Genomic DNA, 26,861 nt, shown 5'->3' on the forward strand with positions numbered 1-26,861 from the left:
AATGATAAACCATAGCATCATTTTTATCTACATTTTTATGATATTTAGACAGAATTTGTTTCAGAGAAAGTCCACAAGCCTTATGACACAGGAAAAAAACACAATGCTGGCCACAACGGTCGGATGCAAAACTCTGTAGCTGACGATCCTAATATTGTATTCTTGAACAACGTTCTGTTAGAAAATTCAGGATGTTTTCAGGGTAATATTTAAATTCAGGCGATAGACCGTAAGAGTCAAAAAATGTCCCGAGGCCATTTTGTTCCACAGCTAGCGCCAACCAGTGTTCACCGGGTAAATGGACAGGATGAGTGTTTACCACAAAGTAGGCCGGTAGTCGAATGTTTTTTGGGACGGTAGACAGCTGATCAGACGCGTACACGCCACCAAAATAATCTCCCAGCAGGTTCGATAATATGCCGTCCAATTCGTGATTATCCATTAATAATAATCCACCAATACCTCTCTCTTTGAGTTTATCTCCAGAATGGAGTCGTAACACGCATACACAATGAGTGTAGCCGTGGCTCTCAGAGGTTCCCCAAAGCGCATCTCCATCCTCAGGTTGCCGGTGGAAACGGTTGAAAGCGCCTCCGAGTCATCCGCTGTGTTCAGATTAAAGGCAAAGAGTGTATACCCCTGTTGATATTCCAACCTATTAATCGATAGAGGCAAATCTTTCAATTGTCTTGAAGTGGCTGTAAAGAGATTATAAAATTCTCTGACCGATGTTCCCTGGTAAAAAGTAGGTTGAAAGGCTTTCGAAGGAATCTGTTTTCCGTCTCTGGACAACGCCAGATATTCCACATTCATGTGGCGAAAATTAAACGGCGAAAGGTCTCTACGTCCTGTGTAAGCTTCGTGATCCACCAATCCCAAGACGATATATTTAGGAATGGCGCCGAGAAAGAGGTTCTCCAGATTACATATCCTCGAATTTTGTGGAATGGAATAAGTTTTGACGGTCACGCGTGAGAGCGGATACATGGCGTTTGCTTTTAGTAAAGCAGACTCGTGACCCAAACGTACGGCGGGTGAAATATTAACTTTCTTCACAAAAAGCGATGCACCCAGCAGTTTCAGCTTGTAGGTGGAATCACGCGCCCCCATCAGGCAAAAAGTATCACACGCGCGTGTCAGTTTAATTCTGAGATCGACAGAATTTAAAAGAAGTCTTTCACAGAAAAATATATCAGAATGCAGGGGTCCTATCAGATCCACTTCTCTGGAGTTTTCTGTAAAAGTCGCTCGTTGATTAAGGCCTGAATTGGGACCGTTAATCACAACAGTGGAATCGTGCGCACCTGCGGTGTCTTTGAAGAACAATCCCGCGCTGAATTGAGATTTCAAACACGCTTCAGAAAAGTTCAGCAGGGTTTCGATGATCGCTCTGTAAGGGCTGCTCCTCCTTGAACCGTCACCTTATCGTGGTGGAGGAGTTTGAGTGCCCTAATGATCCTAGGAGCTATGTTGTCTGGGGCACTTAGTGCCCCTGGTAGGGTCTCCCATGACAAATTGGTCTTAGGTGAAGGGTGAGACAAAGAACGGTTCGAAGGATCTTTCATGGCGGTTAAAACGAAGAGTCGGAGTACCCGGCCCGGAGGGTTACTGGGGTCCCACCCTGGAGCCAGGCCTGGGGTTGGGGCCCGTGAGCGAGCGCCTGGTGGCCGGGCTTTCGCCCATGGGGCCCGGCCGGGCCCAGCCCGAACCGGATACATGGGCTCGTCCAACTGTGGACCCACCACCCGCAGGAGGAACATGAAGGGTCCGGTGCAATGCGAATCGGGTGGCAGACCAAGGCGGGAGCCTTGGCGGTCCAATCCCCGGACAAGAAAACTAGTTTTTGGGACATGGAACGTCACCTCGCTGGCGGGGAAGGAGCCGGAGCTTGTGGCAGAGGTTGAGCGGTACCGGCTAGATATAGTCGGACTCACCTCGACACATTGCATTGGTTCTGGAACCCGAGACCTGGAGAGGGGTTGGACACTCTACTTTGCTGGAGTTGCTCCGGGTGAGAGGCGGAGGGCTGGGGTTGGCTTTTTGTCAGCCCCGAGACTCTCTGCCTGTGTGTTGGGGTTTACCCCGGGGGACAAGAGGGTAGCTTCCTTGCGCCTTCGGGTCGGGGAACGGGTCCTGACTGTTGTTTGTGCTTATGGGCCAAATATCAGTTCAGAGTACCCACCCTTTTTGGAGTCCCTGGGACGAGTGCTAGATAGTGCTCCATCAGGGGACTCCATTGTCCTGCTGGGGGACTTCAATGCTCACGTGGGCAATGACAGCTTGACCTGGAGGGGTGTGATTGGGAGGAACGGCCCACCTAATCTGAACTCGAGCGGTGTTTTGTTATTGGACTTCTGTGCAAGCCGCAGTTTGGCCATAACGAACACCATGTTCGAACATAAGGATGCCCACCGGTACACCTGGTACCAGGGCAGCCTAGGTCACAGGTCGATGATAGATTTTGTAGTCGTATCATCTGACCTGCGGCCGTATGTTTTGGACACCCGAGTGAAGAGAGGGGCGGAGCTGTCAACTGATCACCACCTGGTGGTGAGTTGGATCAGATGGCAAGGGAACATGCCGCGTAGACCTGGCAGACCCAAACGCATAGTGAGGGTCTGCTGGGAACGCCTGGCAGAAGAACCTGTCAAGACGGTCTTCAACTCCCACCTCCGGCAGAGCTTTGACCACGTCCCGAGAGCAGTGGGGGACATTGAGTCCGAGTGGACCTTGTTCCACTCTGCGATTGTCGAGGCGGCTGTTGCTAGCTGTGGTCGTAAGGTGGCCGGTGCCAGTCGTGGTGGCAACCCCCGTACCCGCTGGTGGACACCAGAGGTTCGGGGAGCCGTCAGGCTGAAGAAGGAGGCCTACAGGGCGTGGCTGGTCTGTGGGTCTCCGGAGGCAGCAGACAGGTACCGGATAGCCAAGCGGGGTGCAGCAGTGGCAGTTGCCGAGGCAAAATCTCGGGCGTGGGAGGAGTTTGGTGAGGCCATGGAGAAAGACTATCGATCGGCTCCAAAGAGGTTCTGGCAAACTGTCCGGCGCCTCAGGAGAGGAAGGCAGCAACTCGCTCACACTGTCTACAGTGGGGATGGGGAGCTGCTGACGTCAACTGAGGCTATAGTCGGACGGTGGAAGGAATACTTTGAGGAGCTCCTCAATCCCACCAATGCGCATTCCGAGGAGGAACCAGAGCTGGGAGGCCTGGGGATGGACTGTCCGATCTCGGGGGCAGAAGTTGCTGAGGTAGTCAAACAACTACACAGCGGCGGAGCCCCGGGGGCGGATGAGGTTCGTCCTGGGTATCTCAAGGCTATGGATGTTGTAGGGCTGTCATGGTTGACACGTCTCTACAACATTGCGTGGTCATCGGGGGCAGTTCCTAGGGAGTGGCAGACCGGGGTGGTGGTCCCCATCTTTAAGAAGGGTGACCTGAGGGTGTGTTCCAACTATAGGGGGATCACACTCCTCAGCCTCCCTGGAAAGGTCTACTCCAAGGTACTGGAGAGGAGGGTCCGATCGATAGTTGAATCTCAGATAGAGGAGGAGCAATGTGGTTTTCGTCCTGGCCGTGGAACTGTGGACCAGCTCTATACCCTTGCAAGGGTGATGGAGGGGGCATGGGAGTTTGCCCAACCAATCCACATGTGCTTTGTGGATTTGGAGAAGGCTTATGACCGTGTCCCCAGGGGCACCCTGTGGGGGACGCTCCAGGAGTATGGGGTGGGTGGCTTTCTGTTAAGGGCCATTCAGTCCCTTTACCAGAGGAGCGTGAGTTTGGTCCGCATAGCCGGTAGTAAGTTGGACCTGTTCCCAGTGAGGGTTGGACTCCGCCAGGGCTGCCCTTTGTCACCGGTTCTGTTCATCACTTTTATGGACAGAATTTCTAGACGCAGCCGTGGTGTGGAGTGTGTCGAGTTTGGTGGCAGGAGAATCTCGTCTCTGCTTTTTGCGGATGATGTGGTCCTCCTAGCTTTATCCAGCTCTGACCTTCAGCTCTTGCTGGGTAGGTTCGCGGCCGAATGTGAAGCGGCTGGGATGAGGATCAGCACCTCCAAATCTGAGACCATGGTTCTCGACCGGAAAAGGGTGGCTTGCCACCTCCGGGTCGGGGGAGAGGTCCTACCTCAAGTGGAGGAGTTTAAGTATCTCGGGGTCTTGTTCACGAGTGAGGGTAGGAGGGATCGGGAGATCAACAGGCGGATTGGTTCGGCGTCTGCAGTGATGCGGACGCTGAGCCGATCTGTCGTGGGGAAGAGGGAGCTGAGCCAGAAAGCCAGGCTCTCGATTTACCGGTCGATCTACGTCCCAATCCTCACCTATGGTCATGAGCTTTGGGTAATGACCGAAAGAACGAGATCGCGGATACAAGCGGCCGAAATGAGTTTCCTTCGTAGGGTGGCCGGGCTCAGCCTTAGAGATAGGGTGAGGAGCTCGGACATTCGGGAGGGACTCGGAGTAGAACCGCTGCTCCTCCGGATCGAAAGGAGCCAGTTGAGGTGGTTTGGGCATCTGGTCAGGATGCCTCCTGGACGCCTCCCCGGGGAGGTGTTTCGGGCATGTCCTGCCGGCAGAAGGCCCCCGGGTCGACCCAGGACACGTTGGAGAGGTTACATCTCCAATCTGGTCCGGGAACGCCTTGGGGTCCTGCCGGAGGAGCTGGTGGACAAGGCCGGGGAGAGGACGGCCTGGAGCTCCCTAGTTGGGATGCTGCCCCCGCGACCCGGACCCGGATAAGCGGAGGAAGACGACGACGAGACGACGGCTCTGTAAGGGTGCGTGGCGCTGGACTGTGAAATCAGACGGTCGCCGAGAACCACGTCACATTGTGAGAAAATCGTGTTTATCGGGTAATTAATCAGACCGGTGGCAGCACCATCAGGCAGGGGGCTGCCGTCATCGTTTGTAATTTTCACCCGCAAAAGTAGAAGAGTATCGTTTAAATCCAAATATTTCTCTCCATCTCCGGGGACATAAAATTCTACAGGCCCGCCATCCGTCAGAGCCGCTATGGGTAAAATTTCGCCGTAGATCTTATCTTCGATAGACAACTGAGTCATGGGTACGGTGAAGAGATCCAGTTCACTCAGCGTACATTCTGACGATTTGCTGTGGAGCAGTGACATGATTAAAAAATATCAGAGCCCGTCTGACGAGACTTCTTCCTCTTTTGCTTGCGTTTTGTAACTGGAGCTTTGATGCGCCGGTCGCTTCGTGATGTAGATGTCTTTAAACGCCTGCCGGGGGGTCTTTTGCGAACACGCCTCGACAGAACCATGAGGCCTGACCCCTCTTGGGCATTAGGGTCAGTGATTTTACCGACGGCTCTCGTCAACACATCTGACACGATTCCTGTAGCGGCCTTTTTGAGATGCGGTTTAGCCAGAGCAAATCCTTTTTTAACAAAAGGTGATATGAATCGAAACAGTCTTGAAAATATCGATCCAAAGCCACGTCCGTACATATAAGGAACACCGCTAAAACCTGGTAAACCATGACCGGCCTGAGTGACGTAATAATTGATAAAACGGTTGGGATCGTTTCTCTGCAGGTGATAAATCATGTTTGCAAGACGTACGAGCGTAACTGACTCTCTCACCCTGTTTCACGAGCGTTATATTATTGTATTTCTCTGATGTGCGGGCCTGAAATGAAGCCTCACCGTTGTTTTTCCGTATAAGAAGTGAATCGGCTCATTCTGATCAGATTTTATTTCGATATGAATGCTTTCTATATGATTCGTAGAAACGCTGATGTAATCCACAGGATTAAACACATGAGTGACCGTGTGACCGAAGGTCCCTTCAACTTTCACCGTACGTAATAAAGGCGCAAAGACGTCGCCGACCAACTGCTCGGTCACGACATCCGTGTAGCAGTAAAATTGATATAGACCGCCTGTTAAATCGGGTGGGTGAGGCGCCGATTTGATCGGTTCATCGAGGCCTGAAGTACCTTCAGGCGTCAACCACTCACCCGCGTTGAAACCTAACAGATAGGCCAGAGGCGCTAAAAATCTAAATTATATTTCATCGCCGATCTGATATTTGAGAATGGGGTCGGGAAATCTGTGAATGAGATAGAAATCAGTGTCAATCTTTCTCATAGCAGTCTCACATTCCATTCTAAGTGTTTGGATAGCTTTATAATATCCGGGGGTAATCGGAGCTCTGTTGATTTTCTAAGGTTCTTTCACTCGTCGCCATTCAAGAAACGCACGATCGTTCGGTAAATTAAACCACGAGTGCACGTAAGTGATTTCAGACAGTCCCACTTGCCACCTGCCATTGAGATTGATGTGACGGGCTAGATCGGTTCTGTAACTGGCAATCGTGTTATTTTTAAACACTTCGTCACTGGCATTAGAGGGTAAAGTGATATAAAAACCCTCCTCTTGTCTCAGATCCATTTTTTTTATTGTATCTGTTTTTAAACGTCGTGCATGTCTGAGGCTTTAATCCAACTGGAAAATTTTTGAGGCCAGCCAAGCCATTTAACAAAAACTTGCTTCTGGCCTCTGAAAGTTCTGCGCTTTAAAATTTTTTCAACGTGGAAGGATCGTTCGGTCGATAAGTTTACTTTCTGCAATTCGGGTTCGTAAAATGACCCTTCCATTTTTTCCCCATCAAAATCTTTGAGTTTATAAACCGGCGGTGCTCGATGAAGACACTCGTCCACTGTGAACAGCTCGTGCGTGAAACTCTGCTCATATTTTTTATCAAAAACACCTCTGAGTTTGGAAATTCTCACAACGTCACCCCTGTTAAACTTCATTTTCTTTGCAGGCTTCGGTGCGGTGGTCCCGTAAAGGTTGCGAAACACTTGCCATTGATTTTCTGTGTTAACTTCAAAGGGGGCCATTTTGATAGAAGTGTGGTAGCTATGATTATAACCTTTCACCAAATCTTGAATCACATCTATGTAGCGATGGGTGTTTTTGGCTGTGAAATATCTCTACATTCTACCTTTTAGAGTCCTGTTAAATCTCTCCACAACGCTGCTGGCTGTGGCAAAATGCACAATTTTGTGCTTCTTCATGAGGGCTTCAAATTTCTTATTAAAAAATTCTTTACCGGAATCCGTTTGCAATTTTTTAGGGACACCGCTGTCTTTCAAGACTGAAGCAAAAGCTTCTGTAACATCTTTCCCCGATTTGTTTTTCAGGGCTCGTACATAGGCTTTCTTTGAAAATACATCTATGACGGTTAATAGGTAATTAAAGCCGTCGTTTGATTTTGACAAGGCCTGCATGTCGCATAAGTCAGCTTGAAACTGTTATAGCGGCCCTGAGACAAAAACCTTATTTCTCGGAAAATGAACTCTTGCAGGTTTGTGAAGTGTATAGGCGTCTTGTTCTGAGAGAAAATCGCGAGCCTTATCCGATGAAACTTTCTCCCCAATATCTTGTTGTAAACCGGTTCTAAACCTTTCCACACCACCGTAACTACCCTGATGTTCTGGTGTAAAATAAACCTTTTTCATTACCTCCTCCATCTCTGATGAATGGTTGGCAAAAATGATGCATATTTGTTTTCATTAGTTCTTTTTATTTCATAAATTGTACACACAGCTGAATAAAATCACACAATCTAATCAGAACTAAAATCTAATGACGCTACCGTCAGAAATAAAATCTAATCATACTGTAAAAAACAGCAGTCATCAAATATAATGAATATAATCACAGTCTAATCATACTGTAAAAAACAGCAGTCGTCAAATATAATGAATAAAATCACACAGTCTAATCATACTGTAAAAAACAGCCGTCAAATATAATCTAAACACTAGTCAGAACTAAAAACAGTCGTCAAATATAATGAATAAAATCACACAGTCTAATCATACTGTAAAAAACAACCGTCAAATATAATCTAAACACTAGTCAGAACTAAAAACAGTCGTCAAATATAATGAATAAAATCACACAGTCTAATCATACTGTCGTCAAATATAATCTAAACACTAGTCAGAACTAAAAACTAATCATACTGTCGTCAAATATAATAATAAAGTTGTAGAAGAGACCCTCCGCAGCTCGCTCACTCCATCACCACCCCGGACAGCGCGTCCAGGTCAGCTTTGGACAGGCGATCGTACACCGGAAAAATGTCTTTGTGAATGGGCATCACAGCCCTGAATCCGTGCAGCTGCGTCACAGCCATGGTGAACAGAATCTCAGTGTCCAGAGGCTGGAAGCCGTGCAGACTGAGAAAACTTTGAAGAGCCGGAATCAGTTTAGGTGTTAAAACCCTGCGAATAATGTCCGTAAAGTGAAAATTGTAAAATAATTCATTTTCAGCTACGTAAAGACATTCGTGTTGCCGTTGACTGGGGTGATCGATCTTGCATCCGTGGCAGATGGTTGGTAAGTGAGCTTTGATCGCCATGTTGACCAAGTGAAGAAGACCCATTTTCACACGGTCTACTTTGTCTTCTGAAAACACCCAGTCAGGCAGACGGTGAGGCTCCTCATCGGTGCTCTGGATGTCGAGGGGTTGCACATCCTCCTCCTCCTCATGACCTGGCGGCGGCTCAGGGTTTGATGTCACCAAAGGTGGATCAGCCCCGTCGACCCAGGGCCTGAATGGTACGTTCTCCGGAACCTCCATGATGGTGGGGAGTCGTGGTAGGTTATCCTCTGGAAAACACGGTGGTGCCGATGCGGGCCTTGGACTGCCGTTGTATCTCGGCGGTGGTGGTGATGGTAGCGATCTGGACCTCGGACTGGTGTTGTATCTCGGTGGTGATGAATCCGTTAGTACCCAGCTCGGTGGTGGGCTCCAAAGGTCTTTAAGGGTCGTCTGATTGTAGAACCCCGTCATGCTGATGCCTTAGATCGTCTGGATGAAATGGTTTCTAACTGTAAGCTCTTTATAACTAGTGCTGGGTGGGGGGCGTGGTATGATGCGACCTCCTCCTCCTCCTAAGGCAGGTCTTAGAACTCCAGCTTTTTTCGCACTGTCAGAATGTCGTTCCAACAGCGGCTGGTACGAAAAAGTGAAGTAATACGATCCTCCACTTCATTTATTTTTTCACACCAGGCTTCGAAAGGTACAACCTGTAGAAGGCGGTAAATTCCGCATACAGAATGCACATTTTCCAGCACAAAAAAGAGCTCAAATCCTCTCACACGGACCGAGGCCTTGAACATCCACTCTCCATCCGCATCCTCTTCCCCCTCCCATGAAGCGCTGAATGCTGTCACAGCGTTCTGGATTTCATCCAACGTTGGAAGAGCTTGCGGCCCGCTGCGATTGACAGGCGGACAAGGTCTCTCATCATCATCTCTGTGCACCTTGCGTGGAACAGCCAGCCTGAGCACAGCCCAGTCGTTGTAGGAGAGAACCGTGGGTGAGTTTGATAAATACGATTTAAGAGGTTCGCCCTCAGCCACATCTTGGATTAAACACAGTTCCTTAGTGTCGTAGCTGAACCGGTACCCAAAACTACCGGAATAGCCGTAAGGTTCCAACTGCCATATTTGCTCCAAGATCTCTTTACCGCCGAAAGGAGGAACCTGCACTCTGCAGATGTAAAATGTAGATTTGCGGGGAGCACCAATCCCAGCTGGCATCTGATGGATCGTGATGGATTTTTCACAAAGCATGGTTTTTGACAGCGGCGTATCCACGCTCTCTTCTTTCACTTTTTGAGTTGAAGTTGAAGCATCGGATGTAGACACCTCTTCCTCGTGGCTTGGTGCTTCATGCATCTCCTCGTGGTTCATCATTTTTTCTTAGAGTTCGGCTTTTCAGCATTCGGACACGATCTGAGCTTTTAAAGAGTTATCCACTATAGGATTACACTCAGAAGGGAGGGGGCTGTGAGAACCACTGGGGTAACACAATAAGAAACTTCACGCGCCATTACACACATTAGCCTATGACGTGGGGGATCATGGACATCTGGACGCTCAACAATACGCCATTGATGATGCGGCGTGGGGGGTCTAGGCCATCTGGACGATCAACAATACACATGTCCATTTGATTAATGATAGGGAAGGGGGGGCAAGGATTGAACAATACACCTGTCCATTTGATTAATGATAGGAAAGGGGGGCAAGGTCAAGGGTCAAAATGAACAATAGGACTGAAAGGTCAAAAAGGTCAAAGAACAATAGACCTGTCAAAATGTTTGACGAAAGGTATCTTATTATGTCTCTCTCTCCACCTCTGCCTCATTCATCTGGTATCTGCATCTTGGGTCCTAAAACATCCTCCTACACCAACTCATGACATATGCATGCAAAGCCCCATTTTTAGTCTTTTCAGCACTTTTGGAATTTTAATGATATCTTGAACGGTTCAGGAATTATGGTAATGAGAAGTGCGCATGTCCAATCCCGTCTGCGGCCACTGGTTGGTAATAAGAATATTGTGGCATTAACAGAGGGGTGTCGGCGGTCAGGGCTAGGGGGCCCCCCAACACAAGGGGGCCCCAGGCGGCCGCCTACCTATGCCTAATGGCAAGGCCGGATTAACCATACGGGCAACTGGGCAATTGCCCAGGGCCCACGATCTCTAAAGGGCCCAGGGCAGCAAGGGCACGAGCAAAATACTGTAGGCCTATCTGTAATCTCCCGCTTTATATTAAACTAGGGTGACCGTACGTCCGGTTTTCCCCGGACATGTCCACTTTTCACTCTCTGTCCGGGCGTCCGGACTGGGGGTTCTTGTATTGATGAAAATGTCCGGCTTTTCATCCAGGAGCAGGGATCGAATTATGGGGGAGTTAGATATCCTACGCATCCAGGGGAGCCGGAAAAAAGTTTTCTACTGATATTACATCATTTATGGACTCTTCTGAGCAGAGAGCGGCACAGCGCGTTTGTCTCCAGACAAACCTGGTCCTCAGTGAAAGATTAATCAACCTTCCATGGTAAAACAAAAATTTGAGTGTGTGTGTGTGTGTTCCGCCACATCTGGTGCATTTAATAAAAAGTATCCTCCAAAGATTCAAGGACGGTGGTGGTAGTGCGATGGTTTGAGGCTACCAAGGAGAATTGAAAATAGGAAGCCATTAGAATAAAAAGCAAAACATTACTACTTGGGCAGTCAATTGACATTTTTTTCTCACAATTAATCGCATGAATTTGATTGTGAATTGGTGATTAATCACAATTAAATTATAAATGCACAATAGCATGGTATTTTTCATGTTTTATTGCTTTTTTTAATGCAACGCTAAATAAAGGTTTTAACATTATAGGCTATTGCTTTCAAAGTGGGTTTCAGTGATTCTTGAGGTAGAAACTTTACCAACTTCACATTTGACACCACTCTGTAGCCCTCTGCTGACCAGAAACCAGTTTTGTGGTTTGGGTAGGCACTAGTTAATGTCATAATCTGCTCCTGCCTCCCTCCGTCTGTGACTCTCCCCTGCCTCCTGATTAGTTTTTATTTGTCTCACCTGCCCCTTGTTAACCTGCCCATGTGTTCCTGATTTTCCCCTGTGAATTTATACCTCCCTTCTTGTATCAGTCATTGTCGGATCATTGTTGTTTGTCGTGTTGTTCCTGCCGTATCCTGTCATTAAACCCATTTTTACTTAGCTTTCCTGCCTCCTGGTCAGCTCCACCACACATGGTCCACCAACTCCTACAGCTCAACGTGCTCAGGAGTTAAAGGTTAAAGGTTTCTACTTGGTTTACATCTGTTAGCTGTTTATTGTACCGATATATATAAAGGCTAGTAGTTTATGGAGCTAGGATTGGGACAATATTCAGCGTAACTTGTACCAAGTTTTGAAACTTCTAACATGTTTCATCACACATAACTTTGGATTTGTAACTTGTAACTTTAGTTTTCTAACTTGTAATTCTCAATTTGTACTTGTATTTCTTTTGTATCAGGAAATTTTCATTTTGTGCATGTATTTATTTTGTAAAATCAAACTATTATTTTGTACATTTACTACTCATTTTGTAACATCAAACATTCATTCAGAAACATGAAACTTTCGTTTTGTAACTAGCAGACTTTCAAATTGAAAAAAATCAAGGTACAAGTTTGAAATCAAAACTCTCAAAACACACATTTCATTCTACAGGTACAAACCTCAAATCCACAGTGTTACAAATCATTTTGTCTCAATTCTAGCTTCGGTGGGAGGAATTTGGGCGGAGCCAATGAGAGCATGAGTCTTAGCTACCAATCACGTTTCTCTTTAGTGTTGTTTTAATCTATAAGAATAAAAAGTATCAATAAAATAAATACACCTCATTTATACAACTGTATGACAATCCAGAACAATGATAACTAATGTCCAGAACGTTCTACAGAAAATCTTCCACTGTAGTTTGTCTTCTCTCTCCACCTTCCCAAAGTGCCCTGCTGTGGTAACTTGGATCAAAGATGTGAGCGAAAACTGAGGCATAAATTGATAGGCTATTTTTTTATCCCCATTTTAGCTTCACATTTTAGTATAATCAGATTATTACTTTAAACCAGGACCAAAACAAGAGCCAAAATCTTCGAGTTAATGGTCTTTCCAACTCGCAAACATTAAACATGAAAAACTATTTAGTTAATTTTAAACTAATACTTACTAAATATGCTAATTGGTAAAATTCTGAATATAAAAAAGTCAATAATCAATAGTCAACAGGAGAGAAAAATTCATCATTCTAGAAATGAAAGTGAGGTCTCAAAAATTCCTTCGAGGACCATAAATGGCCCCAGGGCCGCACTTTGGATATTCCTGCCTTAAACCTTTATAGGACTGGAGGCCATATTTGACCATTTCTGAACAAGATTTAACAAAAACAGATTTAAAAATAAGAACAAAAATGGAATTATAAGAAAAGTATGTAAAACCTGCTTAATTTAACAAAGGTTTCACTTATGTTTGACTTCAGTGATTTTAAAAGGGTATAAATAAACGCATTACTATTTTTAAATGATTTTATATTAAATGTTTGCTCTTATTGCCCCAAATGAACAATGTATAAAAAGATCACTACTTTTTCCTTTATGTGGAAATGAAAGGGTGAAACTCAGACCCACTTGGATGATGCACCAGGACTCCAGCTCATAAGAAGTGTGGCTAGTCTGTACTGAAATCTGACTAGGGTGCTGTGGTCCGACCTTAAAACAGGCTGTTCATACTGGAAAACCCTCCATCTTAGTGAAAATGTGTCCATGAATTGGTGAAATGACACACCTTGGGCTCATTAGTGCGAGTTGCTGCCACACTTTCCCCTGCTTGGCTGAGATGTGCTGCTCTACTCGGCTGAGCTCCTCGAAGGGTCACTGTAATAGAAGCCGGTGCTTTCTGCCCTCCTAACAACACAGAAACAGAAACGCTCAACAAGCTAAAACAAGCTGGTCCTCAAAATGCAAGGAAGCAAGTGGGATAATCCCACCTCAGGTATGCTGGGATGGATGTGATGGGGTCTCTTCATGGACTGTTATTGTGGCAGATGGAGATAAAAGCAGCATGTGAACATGAATGCTCAGTGGTCAAGGAAAGGCAAAGCAAAAGGAAAACAAAGGGCTCTCTCTCTCTCTCTCTCACACACACACACACACACACAGATGGAAAGAAAAAACAGTAACACAAAGAAACAGCAAAAATGAGTTTGACTTCAGTCTTTATTGTAACAGCAGGACCAAGTTTGGAAATGTGTCACTGGTGATATTCTTCCTACACAACATTTATGTTTAGGGAGATTTTCACCACACGATTCAAATATTTACAACAGGTTACAGGATGAAGAGGCTAAACAAAATTTAAAAAGCAACTCGGACAATGAAAGCAGGTTTATAAAATCGTCACATTCGCTCATTTTGACACCAGACTGAAGCTGAAATTTTTCCTGAATTCAAAGATTTCAAACCGATAGATTAACTTGGGAAATGTGTCAAACTAAGATGAGATTTTAAAACTGAGGTTTTCAGTCTTTGTTTACGTTCTGATCTGCCTTCAGATGACAAACAGGTGCACATTCCACATCAGTTTCTCCCTAATCCTCTCTGACCTACAGGAGTCCTCAACTATTGATTCCAAAACAAAAGTAGGAATGGGGAGTCAACGTGGCCATCGTGATTTGGCAGTTCGACACATCATCAAATCAAATCAACTTTATTTATATAGCACTTTTCATACAAAAAAAATGCAACTCAAAGTGCTTTACAGATTAAAATGGCCCCATAGATCCCACATTCCCATCCCAGGCCCCCTCCCCAAGTATAAAACAATTAAAAATTACAGTTCCCCTCCCGCACCCAACTTCCAAAAGTGGACATACAATCACCCGCACACTCGTCCATGCACACACACACACGCACACACACACACTCGTGAACACCAGAGTAAACAATAGGCTGAGTTCAGATGGGTCAGGTAATGAACGACACATCATCAGCGGAGCCATCTGCCCTGGCAGCAACAGTTCCACGGCAGCAGCCAAGACACCGGCCCATGACGCCCAGTGGCGTAGGGCAGAAACCCCCACCAGTGCCCGGGCACTACCCGGGGAGCGCCCCGGCCGCCGCCGCCCCTGACCACCGGCCCCAAGGCAGAGGGCTCCGCAGAGGAAACACTGGAGGATTTAAGATATATAACATATTAAATAATAAAAGCTAATAATGATAAAAAGTAACTGATAAAAAGTGATTATAAAGATAGTAAAAGAAAACATAATCATGTAAAAACACTAAGATGTAGATAAAATGATAAAAATAATAAAAGAGATAAATATGTATTTGTAGATAAATAGTGATCAGTTAAAAGCTAAGCTAAAAAGGTGGGTCTTGAGCCTATTCTTAAAAGCCTGGATGTTCCCTTCGGACCTGAGGTCCTCCGGCAGCCCGTTCCAAAGGCGAGGGCCGTAATACTTGAAGGACGCCTCGCCGTGGGTGTGAGTCTTAACTTTAGGGATAACTAGGAGACGGCTGCCAGAGGAGTGCAGAGACCGCGAGGGTTTATATAGTAAAAGCAGTTCTGAAAGATAAGAAGGCCCAAGACCATTAAGACACTTAAAAACCATTAAAAGAACCTTAAAATCGATCCTGAAACATACGGGGAGCCAGTGCAGTGATTTTAAAACCGGAGTGATGTGCTCCCGCTTCCTGGTCTTCATCAGGACACGTGCTGCTGAGTTTTGTAAGAGTTGTAAACCTGAGATGCTCTTTTTGGGAAGACCAGAAAGCAGGGCATTGCAGTAATCAATTATACTGGTTATAAAAGCATGCACTAGCGTCTCCGCATTGGCCCGAGAGAGAATGGGTCGGACTCTGGCGATATTCTTAAGATGGTAAAAACCTATTTTTGTGATGTTTTTAATGTGGGGGATAAAAGTCAGCTCAGAGTCGAAAATAACGCCCAGATTCTTCACTTGTAGAGATGGATAAAAAGACATTGACTGTAGTTTAGGTAAAAGTTTCTCTCTCTGGGCCTCAGGACCGATGACTAAAACTTCAGTTTGGCTCACATCACTAATCATACCAGCGTTGGGACGCTTGCTACTTATAGTAGCAGGGGGACGCGTACGTCACCGTCACTGGCCAATCAGGATTGGCGTATTGAGATAAGTGCTTCTGAGGAATCCGCGGAGGGGCGTATCCCATAGTGAGACATCGAAACGAATGTTAAGAAAGAGAACTCAAATTAGTAGTCCTCACCAGCAGCAAAACTATGATTTTTTTTAAATAAAACTATTTTATGGTAATTTTTTTCATTTGTATTTCTCAAAATAGGTCAAGAATGGCAAGTTGGTACATATCTGAACATAAAAATGAGGAGCAGGAGAGCTGGAGCCCTGAAATAAGTATAAATATTTTAATGGTGCAAATAACAAAAACTACCATTTCAACTCATTATGTGTCTTCATCAGAGTTTCTCTGAGAGCTTTGAAACTCCAAGGAGCTGAAACATTTTTTTTTTGTTATTTGCACCATTAATACAGGTCCTTCTCAAAAAATTTGCATGTTGTGATAAAGTTCATTACTGTCTGTGATGTACTGATAAACATTAGACTTTCATATATATTAGATTCATTACACACAACTGAAGTAGTTCAAGCCTTTTATTGTTTCTAATATTGATGGTTCTGGCATACAACTCATGAAAACCCAAAATTCTTATATCAAAAAATTAGCATATCATGAAAAGGTTCTCTAAATGAGCTATTAACCCAATCATCTGAATCCACTAATTAACTCTTAAACACCTGCAAATGATTCCTGAGGCTTTTAAAAACTCCCAGCCTGGTTCATTACTCAAAACCGCAATCATGGGTAAGACTGCCGACCTAACTGCTGTCCAGAAGGCCATCATTGACACCCTCAAGTAAGAGGGTAAGACACAGAAAGAAATTTCTGAACAAATAGGCTGTTCCCAGAGTGCTGTATCAAGGCAACTCAGTGGGAAGTCTGTGGGAAGGAAAAAGTGTGGCAGAAAACGCTGCACAACAAGAAGAGGTGACCGGACCCTGAGGAGGATTGTGGAGGAGGACTGATTCCAGACCTTGGGGGACCTGCGGAAGCAGTGGACTGAGTCTGGAGTAGAAACATCCAGAGCCACCGTGTGCAGGAAATGGGCTACAGGTGCCGCATTCCCCAGGTCAAGCCACTTTTCAACCAGAAACAGTGGCAGAAGCGCCTGACCTGGACTACAGAGAAGCAGCACTGGACTGTTGCTCAGTGGTCCAAAGTACTTTTTCGGATGAAAGCAAATTTTGTATGTCATTCGGAAATCAAGGTGCCAGAGTCTGGAGAAAGACGGGGCAGAGGAAAATGCCAAAATGCCTGAAGTCCAGTGTCAAGGACCCACAGTCAGTGATGGTCTGGGGTGCCATGTCGGCTGCTGGTGTTGGTCCACTGTGTTTTATCAAGGGCAGGGTCAATGCAGCTAGCTATCCTGCTCACAGTGCCAAAACCACTGGTAAATGGTTTACTGACCATGGTATTACTGTGCTCAATTGGCCTGCCAACTCTCCTGACCTGAACCCCTTAGAATCTGTGGGATATTGTGAAGAGAAAGTTGAGACGCAAGACCCAACACTCTGGATGAGCTTAAGACAGCTATTGAAGCATCCTGGGCGTCCATTACACCTCAGCAGCGCCACAGGCTGATTGCCGTTTCTGCAAAAAGATTCCTGACCAAGTATTGAGTGCATAACTGAACATAATGATTTGAAGGTTGACTTTTTTTGTATTAAAAACACTTTTATTGGTCGGATGAAACATGCTAATTTTTTTAGATAGGAATTTGGGGTTTTCATGAGTTGTATGCCAAAATCATCAATATTAGAAACAATAAAAAGCTTGAACTACTTCAGTTGTGTGTAATGAATATAATATATATGAAAGTCTAATGTTTATCAGTACATTACAGAAAATAATGAACTTTATCACAATATGCTAATTTTTTGAGAAGGACCTTTATATTTATACTCATTTGAGTACTCCAGCTCCTGCTTCTCATTCCGAACGTCCTCCAGCTGTAGAGCACCAACCTGGGTAGATGACGCTCACAGTTTTATCTTCTGAACATAAAAATGTTTGTGTCAACTTAAAAGTCAAGGAACGACAAATTTAATCATTCTAGAAATGCAATAGGAGCCGTACTTTGCGCATGCCTGCACTATTTTACTTACAAATTTCCAGTATTTTAGGAAAAACAAACTACAAATATGTAGATGAAACTCTTTTAATTTGGATAGAAATACAGTGTGTGCAGTGTGGTTGGCACTAAACGCCCTGTGATTTACTATTGTGAGATTGTTCAGCAAAACAATGTTGATTTTATATTTCCTCATTAGGTTGACACAGTGATAGCTTGCTCTTGTTGTATTGTTGTGTGTGTCCCTTTTTTGTTTGTTTTACTCTTTCTGCAGGTCTAGAAGCAGAGTCTTGTTCATCATTGATTGTTTATTTTTGCAGAGACACAGACAGACCTGCACGGTATGTGCATGTCTCCATTTCACTGGGACATTTCAAGACCCAACAAGTACAAGAAGTGGGGTATGTACTGGAAAATGGCCCAGAGGTGTCACTGTGCTGGACTGCTGGTTGTAACTCAGTAGAAAACGACACTGTCAAGACATGGCCAAAGAACCAGCATTTGCTGTGGATTATTTTTGGTGTGGGATAGACTTGTTGTGAAATCGACAAATAAGTCTGAAAAAGGATCCACAGCAGCAAATAGTAAAGCAAAGAACAACTGGCGCAAAAGCACCATCATCCCATACGTGGCAGGAGTCTTACTAGTTCCTTAAACGGACAACTTTGTATGGAAACTTGAGGCTGAGAGGACCCTCCCAGAAATGTCCCAGAACATGCCTAGCGGAAACCATAGACTGTACATACTGGACAAACGGATTCCATAGACTCCAATAACACGTTTTTTGTCCATAATGGGAGGTGGCCACCACCGCCATTTTGACCGTGTCACAGGTTCCGTCCAGCCCAGACAATTCCATAAAAGGGAAGAGAGGAGGCGCTGAGGGTGGGGCTGTAAGGCTGGGATCGAGTGACGAACTAGCTACGAGCTAACCTGAAGCTAACCCTGGCTAACCCAAAGCTAAAGCGGAGGTGGGAGCAGAGCTAACGGATGTAGCTACCTAGCTTCAATTCAACCGGAGCTAACTGGAACACCCAACGACCTGACCCTCACATGGAGTTTAGGTGGAGGTTTTCTGCGCCTGTTCGTGAGAAGTACCTGTATTAAAAAAGTTTTAAATCGGTAAGTTTATAATTTATTTCCGTAATGAAAACATTTTGCTTTGAGCAAGTTTTCAGTAGTTTTTTTTCGGTGCTATCACTCCTGAGTCGCACCAGCCATTAAATTTATCATGAAGAGAAAATATATTTAAGTCGTATTTTGGGGGGACATTTTATTATCTTTCTTACAAAATCTGATACCAAGCGTTTCACATTGCAACACAAGCACCGGTAACCATAACAGAATGAACAGCCAGCAGAGGAGAGGATGGCGGTGTTTCAAACCCTCCCGGCCAGCGTGGAGAGCTCATTCCTGGGCTGGAGCCGGCCCTCAGCACCCCGCCACAGGCTCTAACAGATGCTGGCGGTGTTTCATATATTTCCAAAACGTAATACTTGTTTGTATCTTGTACAGCCAACTAGCCTTTCTTCTGGACTCAGTACAATTTACCAAAAGTAAAGAGACATTATACAGATGAAGTAAGCACAAGATAACTTACTGGAAGACACGGAATTATCATCAGAACCAGAACAAGAGAGCCTGATAACAGTCATGTGAAAATAACAGTTAAAAAGTTTGTATGTATAATAGAAATAAAAATATATTAGAATTAGTGTAACTCACTGTGAACCAAACAATAAATCAGCCATAGCTGATTAGTAAATATGACATGAGGTCTGGGAGTTTTTAAGTTTCATTCTTTTATTACATTTTTTTCTTAGATCTGTTAAAAGGTCACCATGGCAGCCTGTGTGTCTCCAACATCAGCTACACAACGCAGCGTGTAAGTTCATGTCTTGACCACTTCATGTATGGTTTTGTACTTTAAACAATTATGACAAACCTGTTATTTTTTCTCCATAGCCATTTGGATCATTGGTGACAGCTACGTGAGGCGTGGTGCCCAGAGAGCTGCAGAGACCGTCGGACACAACCTTGGCCTACCTGATGTAACGTGAGGAAATATGGGTTTTCTATCACAAAGGTGGTGCTGGACGCAGCTAGGTCAAAGCTGGGTCATTGAGAACTTTCACCCACAGATTAAGACCTGAACGCCAGCGAGTCTGGGAGGAAACCATAACATCAGCCACCTGCAGTCTACCAGAAGATGTGTTTACAAGAGTTGTACCCAGACCAAGTCAAAACATAAAGTTTAAACTTCTTTTTCTTGATTTTAATGTTAAAGTAACCATTATCATTTTGCTCATTATAAATGTGTTTAATCAAATGAATGACTATTATGCTTTTGGGTAATTATAATGGATTAATGAATCCATTCTTAAATAGTGTTGAGTGTTTGGTACTGACCTTCACACACACCCACACACATCTTCCCACAGTAAACTCCAGACACATTTGATGACGCACACGTTTGCTTTGAGAAGAGAAAGGTTTTTGGTAAGTTTCAGTCTTAACATGCAGTTCGTGTTGGACAACGAGAGTGTGGACCTGAAAACCAAAGGGGGGGCAGAGCCGGCTGGCTCGTTTCTCCCCCCTTTCATGCTGTTCCTGCCAAGCCAGGCAGAATAGCTGAATCGCAACTTCTAACGCAGACTCATTACCGAGTCTTTTGATTTCTGAGTGAACTTAACTTAATAAAGCGCGTCGACAAAACGCTTTACCATCAACGTGCACCGAGGGCAACTCTGGACCGGTTCCGTTCGACACCTACGTCTCCTGTCAGCCGCCGGTGTCATCTGGATGAACCACAACATCCTCCACGGCCCGGATCCGAAAGAGGGTCCACAAGAGTTCGGTGAGACAGCACGGTGTTTAGCGTTTTGATGCATCTTTTACAACTAAACCTAAGTTTATTCAAACCGTCACTTTTCACTCATACACCTGTTTCTTCCTGAAGCAAAATCAGATGCACACACGCATCCATCTCACCTCATATCACTCTCACAACTCACAACATTCTCAATCTTCATAAATTCACCAGAAGGTCTATTTGAGCAAGAACAGCATATCAACTGTTAAAGATTGTCCCACAAAGTTGCCAATGTGATTGTTGCTTCCTGTTTGTCAATTTTCAAAATCATTAGTTTAATTTGAAGAATTAAAACTTTTAATCGTCAAACTGGTTTCCTTATTGAACTGAAACACAGACACTCAGATATTATCGGCAGTTTATGGATGAAAACAACCTTTGAGTCTTCTTAACAATATAAAATTTGGTTATTGATTTATTAAAAATTAATATTCCGAATTAATACGTAGCATGGTTCCTCTTTCATAAAAGAGCATAAAACCACAACGCTACATTAATGGCGAGCGTATCCAGTCTTCTATATCTGCGATATGTCTGATTCCTAACATCTAAAAGCTACAAACAACGCTTTTCTCTGTGTTTCACTTTGATGTCTTATTTTGAAAAACACCGGAAATTATTCCGCTGAAGTCACACTTCCGGGAGACGTCCTGGTGGAAACTTGACGGCGGAAGAAGAAGTCCGATCTCAAATTGACCGCAAATTACAGACAATACTTTGATTTATCCCATCTTCGCCTTCGGAGCGAACGTGTGAGTTGTGCTTTTGACTAAATTCTGTCCATTTTGACGCGCCGCCGCGTCTCTAATCTCTTCAGGTCGGAAAGCTACAGTTCCACTCTGAAACTTGCTGGGTGAGCTACCGTGAGCAGCTTATCCTCAGTTCCTAAAATTAAAACAATTCTCTGAACCTCCGTACAGAAACTAAATTCTCGGACACCCTTCGTCTCAGTGTGTTGACACTGTGGGCGAGCTATTGTGGAAATGATTTCCATTGCATAGGCGACTGATCACAGCCGAATCTAAACGGAATGCTCGGTGGCACCTACCGTAGCTTAATTGCTAGGTAAACGCTGTAAGGCGAAGCATGGCCGTCACGCGTTACTGCATTCAGATTGCGTACGCTTTAAAAGTCCGTTTTTACAAGCGGAGCGAGATGCCTGCTTGTTAATCGGGAAAATTTAAGTCTGGTCGCTACAGACAAAGGACGCTAGACCTAGCCGGAGAGCTAAGCTAGCGCGCCACAGTTAGACAAAAAGGGAACGCGTCCCGTTAAATTGTCAATCCATTTCTGACACAGTCAGTCTGTGTCCTCACAAAACCCGCATTGGCGGTGATTCTTGTAATTCACTACGGTGTGTAGAATCTACATTTTGCTACGTTTGTCCGTCTGATAACAACACGACAGCGTAGGGTTTATTATTTATTTTTTATTTTTGTTTTGGACCGGTAAGGGTCGGCTTTCACAGCCTCCGTTGCTCGGTTCCATGCCTTTTTCTTCCATCTTGTGAAGTTGTGTGTATTCATTTCTCTATCAACAATTCCTTGTTTTACCCTGTGTCATAAAGTTAAGTACGCTACGGACAGTCCTTGTTTGTGAGAGACAAATTAAAGAATCTGCCCGGAGTTTTACGTCGACTCAGAAGGTAAAAACGCGAGTTGCTCTGAACTTAATGGGAGATGGACGAGACACGACAAAATCTTTCCTGCACTGTTACACCTGATGTAAGGTTCTCTGACGTTCTGCTTCCAGAACATGCCAAGACGCAGGAGACTGTTCACCGGCTGGGCAACGCTGGTCCCTCCGCCCGCCCGAACGGGCCCGTTTTAGGCGGGTGCCGCCGGTCGGGCGCAGTGGGGACTAGTGGCAGCGGTTCGGTGCCAGCTGCACTGTGTCGGAGGTGGTTCTGGTCTGCAATTCATGACGTGAATTCATGCAACATGCTGTTTACAGTCATAACACTTTTTCTTTACTTTTATTTCTTCCAGGGGGTCAAAAGCCCACCATCAATATCAAGGTTTGAAATAAACAACACTTTCTCTGCTGCTTTTAAGCTGAATAAATCTCTTGAACCTATGGTTAACCTCTCTGACAAACAGGTTGTGCTTAACCCTTTGGTTCCTGATGCTTCTTCTCTGTCATCCGTGTTAGAGGCTGACCATCCCTCCAACATGGGTGTGAAATCTTCAGGCTGTGACCCACCGCTTCAGTCAGAGGTCTGTTTTACTCGTCAGTCCGCCTCATGCACAAACCAGCTTCTTTATCGGGGCGTGATGGAAACGTCAGCCGCCGTGAAACACTTGTGGTCTCCGGACAGAGCTACCATGCCATTTAAGGGGTTTGTGCCCGGACATCTTGACCTTTATGTGAATGACCTTGTCACTTTTCAGTTTGTGACCTCTGCTAATAAGGTGGCCAGTTCCTTTCTCCTTTCACAGGGGTGTGACTTAGTCTCTGGCCTCTGTGTTCTATTTCCTGTGATTTCTCTTTCAGGTGACCACGACGGCGCAGTAAAACCTGCGGTTTCCAGCAGTCAAGTGGTCAGCGGCGAAATTGAAAGTGGCTCGGTGGTTGCTGCGCACACCTCTCTCCCAGGGTCGGGAAGGCCACCCGGCCCGGGAGGTGTAGGTGCGTGCAGTAATGCTCTGCTCGGGGCCCCTCCTGACAAAAGGGGGGTGCCGAGTGGCACCGAGTTTTCCGTTGCGGACTTCAACCGGTTCGGGGGAACGCCTCCTCCGAGCGGGCGGGTCATTGCAGAAATCGACGCTGACCTTCCATCACTTCAGCTGACGACATTGACCTCCGACCCGGAGTTAGGTGCTGCACCTTCTACGGGGCGGAGTTCTAGTCAGTCTGTAACTACTCTGGTTAAACCGGGTTTTTCTGATTCTGTGTGGGAACCTCCATCATTCTTGGGAATAAAGTATTCTTGGCTTCAGTTTTCAGGACAGACCATGTTCCTAAAGCTAGCGACATGTCTGTATCTGGTTCTAAACATGGCTAGGTTTGCTTTGACACCCGTGACACAACCATCCTTGGATCACTCCTTTTCAGAACCTCCAAGTCCAACACCTCCAGGTCTTTGGACATCTGAACACCTGCTCTTTCAGCACGATTCAGGTGACAATGTGCATCTTCTTGGTAATAGGGCTTTTAAGAGCTTAAGAACTGTTCTTTGTTATGCTTCTCCTGTCTCACAGACATGGCTTAAGTTTGAGCAACAAAAGGGGGGTGGGGAGCCTCCTCCTGCTTTGCGAGCATCATTTTCGCATTTCCAGTTCACTACCATTTCTGATCACAACAAAGTCGCCTCCGTAAAGCTGCAACCCAACTTTGAGCAGGTAAAATCAGGTTCTGATCTAACAGCTAAACCATCAGCTTCACTCGAGTTCCGGACGGGACCCTCAGGTAAATTCAAACAAGTTTCCCTGTGGGTTCGTAACACAAGATACAAACAGTTTGATAACCAAATCGCTTATGAGCCTGCTCCCACAGATACGTCCAAACTCGTGTCTCTGTGGGTCCGCAATACCAGATTCAAAACGCTTACTGAACAACTCTATTCTGACCAACACTATTCTGACCAACTTCTTTTCCACTAACTGGTGGACCGTTACAAATTCTCTCATTTGTGGGATGGATTTTTAACAAATGTGATATCCTTTGAGTTTTTTTTTTTCAGGTTACCTGCCTCCAGCCAGGGTCCTGTTACTAACTCACATTTTTAGGGATTACTAACCTACTGATTTACATTTTTAGAACTGATTTACATCTCTATCTTTTTATTAGTGCTTTGTGTAGCATGATTATATTTGATTACAAATTTTATTTTATTTTGTTACTATTTCCCTTAAAGGGCCACAAGCCAATTTGCCCTTCATCTTCATGATTATTTCTTTTATATATATGCCTTTAATTAGTGCAGCCTGCTGAGTTTCACATATCAGTTAGGATTTGCTTTCTTTTATTTGTGTTTTCTCTGCATCACGTTTTTACATGACATGTAGAACAGGGTGCGGAACATTTCTTCTTTAGATAATTCACAAAAGGCATCCACATTTTCCCAGAGGCACCCATAGATAGGTTTTGATTGATTTCTTTGATTTGCATCAAATGCTATATATCGTGTGGGCTGTCTCACTTTGTCTCCTTCTCCGAGCTCGTATGGACTACATCCCATCAGAGGGGTCGTCTTCACCATCCTTCGGCTGGTTTCCTGTCGCATGGGGCTTCGGTCGTGGTTCGAGATGGGTCGAGGTCTGCGCTGGACTTCGCCTGGACTACGCCTGAGGAATACATCACCTGCCCAGCTCCGTGTGGCACACGAGCTGCTTATCCTTTGCATACCTTTGCATTATTGCTGATGAAATTAACTGCTATTGAAATAGCTCTGCTTTCAAGATTCCCTAAGTGGATTACTTTACAATGATTGCAACAGTTTTGGCCTTAATCATCTGATCAGGATAGACTCCCTTATACACGAGACCTGTGGTGCCGCTTCATCGTTCCTGCCTTCATCTGGGATGTCTACCTTCACGAGTACATCACGTTATTGAGGTTGTGACGTCAGGTGGCCTCTGTTGACCACCATGTCGTCACAAAAGGGGGGACTGTAACGTGAGGAAATATGGGTTTTCTATCACAAAGGTGGTGCTGGACGCAGCTAGGTCAAAGCTGGGTCATTGAGAACTTTCACCCACAGATTAAGACCTGAACGCCAGCGAGTCTGGGAGGAAACCATAACATCAGCCACCTGCAGTCTACCAGAAGATGTGTTTACAAGAGTTGTACCCAGACCAAGTCAAAACATAAAGTTTAAACTTCTTTTTCTTGATTTTAATGTTAAAGTAACCATTATCATTTTGCTCATTATAAATGTGTTTAATCAAATGAATGACTATTATGCTTTTGGGTAATTATAATGGATTAATGAATCCATTCTTAAATAGTGTTGAGTGTTTGGTACTGACCTTCACACACACCCACACACATCTTCCCACAGTAAACTCCAGACACATTTGATGACGCACACGTTTGCTTTGAGAAGAGAAAGGTTTTTGGTAAGTTTCAGTCTTAACATGCAGTTCGTGTTGGACAACGAGAGAGTGTGGACCTGAAAACCAAAGGGGGGGCAGAGCCGGCTGGCTCGTTTCTCCCCCCTTTCACGCTGTTCCTGACAAGCAGGGCAGAATAGCTGAATCGCAACTTCTAACGCAGACTCATTACCGAGTCTTTTGATTTCTGAGTGAACTTAACTTAATAAAGCGCGTCGACAAAACGCTTTACCATCAACGTGCACCGAGGGCAACTCTGGACCGGTTCCGTTCGACACCTACGTCTCCTGTCAGCCGCCGGTGTCATCTGGATGAACCACAACATCCTCCACGGCCCGGATCCGAAAGAGGGTCCACAAGAGTTCGGTGAGACAGCACGGTGTTTAGCGTTTTGATGCATCTTTTACAACTAAACCTAAGTTTATTCAAACTGTCACTTTTCACTCAGACACCTGTTTCTTCCTGAAGCAAAATCAGATGCACACACGCATCCATCTCACCTCATATCACTCTCACAACTCACAACATTCTCAATCTTCATAAATTCACCAGAAGGTCTATTTGAGCAAGAACAGCATATCAACTGTTAAAGATTGTCCCACAAAGTTGCCAATGTGATTGTTGTTTCCTGTTTGTCAATTTTCAAAATCATTAGTTTAATTTGAAGAATTAAAACTTTTAATCGTCAAACTGGTTTCCTTATTGAACTGAAACACAGACACTCAGATATTATCGGCAGTTTATGGATGAAAACAACCTTTGAGTCTTCTTAACAATATAAAATTTGGTTATTGATTTATTAAAAATTAATATTCCGAATTAATACGTAGCATGGTTCCTCTTTCATAAAAGAGCATAAAACCACAACGCTACACTGACGTCTGTGTCTCCTGGTTTGGTTGGGGCGGACCATCGACATACATACATGTGCTGACACTTTGCGCCCTGTTTTATAAAATGTAGTGTTAAAAATAAATGTTTTTGCTCAATTACTGGAATTTCTTTGGTTAAGACAAAAGTGAGGAATAATCATTTACAAGTTATTTGTACAACAGGCCCATTTTAAATCCCAACAGTTTCTTAGCAGACAATAGAAATGTGTTCTTTACTAACTTTACTTGGTTTGAAAATCTTACTAAAATACACTTGAGTGCCATATTGCAAAACCCAATCATACTTGTTATGTAAACATTAGCTTTGTAGATATTTTTTACAGATATATATTTGTGTGCAACAAAAACCAAACTTAAATAATTTGTCATTCTTTATTGAAAAACAACAAAATACAGGTATACAGAAGTGTGGGAAAATGATAATGTGAAAGTATTGCACTATAAATGAAGTGAGATGAGATGAAGGTGAGA

At 44.7% G+C, this 26,861-nt stretch overlaps 1 protein-coding gene and 1 pseudogene across 2 annotated transcripts in view; one reads left to right on the top strand and one right to left on the bottom strand.

Annotated features, from left to right (window-relative positions):
* The window catches only part of LOC139063609 (oocyte zinc finger protein XlCOF6-like), a 158,721-nt gene that overhangs the window by 52,293 nt on the left and 79,567 nt on the right, over positions 1-26,861 (top strand). The gene's annotated exons all lie outside the window — the stretch shown is intronic.
* The window catches only part of LOC139063597 (KAT8 regulatory NSL complex subunit 3-like), a 41,038-nt pseudogene continuing 19,683 nt past the window's right edge, over positions 5,507-26,861 (bottom strand). The window contains exons 20-21 of the transcript XR_011516986.1: positions 13,370-13,411; positions 5,507-13,286 (exon numbers count right to left, since the gene is read on the bottom strand). The product of XR_011516986.1 is annotated as a KAT8 regulatory NSL complex subunit 3-like (transcript). The remainder of the gene's footprint in view (positions 13,287-13,369; positions 13,412-26,861) is intronic.

This window comes from Nothobranchius furzeri, chromosome 17 (genome assembly GCF_043380555.1).
Source record: "Nothobranchius furzeri strain GRZ-AD chromosome 17, NfurGRZ-RIMD1, whole genome shotgun sequence".
NCBI classification, from domain to species: domain Eukaryota; kingdom Metazoa; phylum Chordata; class Actinopteri; order Cyprinodontiformes; family Nothobranchiidae; genus Nothobranchius; species Nothobranchius furzeri.